Source organism: Nannospalax galili, unplaced genomic scaffold (assembly GCF_000622305.1).
Source record: "Nannospalax galili isolate Female #2095 unplaced genomic scaffold, S.galili_v1.0 scaffold441, whole genome shotgun sequence".
NCBI classification, from domain to species: domain Eukaryota; kingdom Metazoa; phylum Chordata; class Mammalia; order Rodentia; family Spalacidae; genus Nannospalax; species Nannospalax galili.
The window spans coordinates 8765292-8768962 of NW_008348089.1; positions in this window are offsets into that span (position 1 = coordinate 8765292).

The following is a 3671-nucleotide window of genomic DNA, read 5'->3' on the forward strand; positions in this document are numbered from 1 at the left end:
AACTTTTTGAGTTCATTATATATTCTGGATGTTAAATCACTGTCAGGTGTGTCACTGGTGAAGATTTTCTCTCATTCTGTGGGTCTTCACTTCCTTGGTTGCTTCTTTTGATGTACAGAAGCCTTTTAGTTTAATGAAGTCCGATTTGTTGATTCTTGACCGTATTTCTTGAGCCATTGATGTCTGGTTTATTGAGGTCATTGATCCATTTAGAGCTGACTTTTGTGCAAAGTGAAAGATAAGGATCCAGTTTCATTCTTCTACAGGTGGAGGTCCAGTTTTGCCAGTACCATTTGTTGAAGATGCTGTCTTTCCTCCATTGTGTGTTCTTGATACCTTTGTCAAATATCAGGTGGGTGAAATTCCATGTAGTCATATTTGGATCTTCAATTTTGTTCCATTGATCTATGGGTCTACTTTTGTGCCAGTACCATGCTGTTTCTATGACTATAGCTCTGTAATAGAGTTTAATATCTAGTAATAGTATTAGTATACTAAACTAATACAGTATACAGTATACTGGGGGTATAGTAATCCCCCCAGCATTGCTCTTAGTGCTCAGGGATGCTTTGGCTACCAGAGGTCTTTTGTGGTTCCATATGAATCCAGGATTTTTTTTTACAATTCTGTGAAAATGTCATGGGGATTTTGATTGGCATTACATTGAATCTAATAATGGCTTTTGATAAGATGGTCATTTTCACAATATTAATTCTTCCAATCCATGCGCATGGGAGGTCCTTTCATCTTCTAAGGTCTTCCTCAATCTCTTTAAGGATTTAAATTTTTCAGTGTAGAGGTCTTTAATGTCCTTGGTCAGGTTTATTCTGAGATTTTTTTTTCAGCTATTGTAAAGGGGAGTATTACCATGTGCCCTTTCTCTGCTTGTTACTGGTATATAGAAAGGCTACAGACTTTTGTAGATTAATTTTGTAACCTGCCATTTTACTGACCATGTTAATAATTTCTAGTTTTCTGGTGGAATTTTTGGAGTCTCTTATATACAATGTCATATCATCTGCAAAAAGGGATAATTTGAGCTCTTCTTTTCCAATTATTACTCCTTTAATTTCCTTTTTTTGTCTTATTGCTCTTGCAAGAGTTTCAAGCACTATATTAAAGAGGAGTGGAGATAGTGGAAAGCCTTGTCTGGTTCCTGATTTCAATGGGAATGCTTCCAGTTTTCCTCCATTTAGAATGATGTTGGCTGTGGGTTTGTTATATATGGCTTTGATTATGTTGAGGTATGTTCCCTCTAGTCCAATTCCCTCTAGAACTTTGAACATAAATGCATGTTGAATTTTGTGAAAGGCCTTCTCTGCATCTATTGAGATGACCATGTGGTTCTTGTCTTTGAGCCCCTTTATATGTTTTATGACACTTATTGACTTACATACATTGAACCATCCCTGCACCTCTGGAATAAAGGCAACTTGATCATGGTGGATGATATTTTTGATGTGTGTTTGTATGCAGTTTGCAGGTATTTTGTTGAGAATTTTTGCATCTATGTTCATTAAGGATATGGGTCTATAGTTTTCTTTTTTGGTTGTATTTTTACCTGGCTTTGGTATTAGGGTGATGCTGGCTTCATAGAAGGAATTTGGAAGTTCTCCCTCCATTTTTACCTTTTTGAATAAATTAAGTAGTATTGGATGTAGACCTCCTTTAAATGTCTGGTAGAATCCTGCCGTAAATCCATCTGGTCCTGGGTTTTTTTTAGTCAGGAGGTTTTGTATTACTGTTTCAATTTCTTTTTGTGTTATGGGTCTGTTTAACCTGTTAATCTCTTCTTGGTTTAGTTTTGGTGGTTCCCATGCTTTTAGATACCCGTCCATTTCTTTTAGGTTTTCAAATTTAGTAGCATACAGGTTTTTAAAGTATTCCTTTATAATGTTTTGGATGTTTTTGGTGTCTGTTGTGGTTTCCCCTTTCATCTCTGATTTTGTTGGAGGTGCTCATTCTTTCTTTTGGTTAACTGGGCTAGCGGTCTGTCAATCTTGTTTATCTTTTCAAAGAACCAGGTCCTGGATTTGTTGAGTCTTTGTATTTTCTTTGTTTCTATTTCATTAATTTCTGCTCTGATTTTTGTTATTTCTTCTTGTCTGCTGGGTTTGGGTTTCATTTGCTGTTGCTTTTCAAGTGTGTTGAATTGCAATGTTAAGTCATTTATTTCTGCTCTTTGTGATTTTTTAATGTAGGCACTTAGAGCTATAAACTTTCCTCTAAGGACTGCTTTCAATGTGCCTCAGAGGTTTTGTTGTGTTGTGTTGTCCTTTTCATATAGATCCAGGAATACTTTTATTTCTTTCTTAATCTCTCCTTTGACCCATTCATCATTCAGGAGTGTGTTGTTTAATCTGCATGTGTTCATGTTGTTACTAGGGTTTCTTCTGGTGTTGATTTTAAGCTTTATTGCATTGTGGTCTGATAGAATGCATGGAATAATTTCTATCCTTTTGTATTTGTTGAGGTTTGTTTTGTGCCCCAGTATATGGTCGATTTTGGAGAAGGTTCCACGGGGCTTTGAATAGAAAGTATATTCTTTGGTGTTTGGGTGGAATATTCGGTAAATGTCTGTTAGGTCCTTTTGATATATGGTATTGTTTAATTCAGATATCTCTCTATTAATTCTCTGTCCTGTTGACCTATCTAATGGAGACAATGGGGTATTGAAGTCCCCTATTATTAATGAGTTGGGATTAATCTGGGTCTTAAAGTCCTGTAGTACTGTTTTTATGAAGTTGGGTGTACCAGAGTTTGGTGAATATATGTTCATGATTGTAATATCTTCTTGGTTTATTGTTCCTTTGATCAGAATGAAGTGGCCCTCTTTATCTCTTCTGATTAGTTTCAGTTTAAAGTTCATTTTATCAGATACTAGAATTGCAACACCTGCTTTTCTTCTTAATACCATTCACTTGGTATCTATTTTTCCATCTTTTCACCTTAAGGTAGTGCCTGTCCTTGAAAGTGACGTTTCTTGTAGACAACAAAAAGATGGGTTTGGTTTCTTAAGCCATTCAACTAGTCTGTATCTTTTGACTGGGGAGTTCAGTCCATTGATATTTAAAGTTATTAAGGAAAGATGTGTATTGAATCCTGTCATCTTTATTTCTGTTCACATTCTTGTTATAGCTGTGCATTTCCACAGTTATACCTTCACTGAATTTCTTTCTGTCACCCCTTGTGTATAGTCGTTCCTTTCTTCAGCTCTTTGTATTGCTTCCAGAACTCTCTGAAGGGCTGGTTTTGTGAACATGAATTCTTTCAGCCTATTTATGACATGGAAGATTTTTCTTTCCTTTTCAACTATGATAGACATTTTGGCTGGGTAAAGTCATCTCGGTTGGCATCTGTGGTCATTTAGAACTGGGAATACTTTGGGCTATTCTGGCTTTCATAGTTTGCGCTGAAAAGTCAGCTAGAATCCTGAGGGGTTTTCCTTTATATGTGACTTGTTTTAATTTTGGAGCATTCAGTATTATCTCTCTGTTCTGAACGTTTAGTGTTTTTACTATGATGTGCTGTGGAGAGTTTCTTTTCTGGTCCTATTTAGTGTTCTATATGCTTCTTGTAGTGTCTTTCTTTAATTTGGGGAAATTTTCTTCTACAATCCTGTTGAAGATCTGGTCCATGCCATTATCTTGGGATTCTTCTCCTTCCTGTAT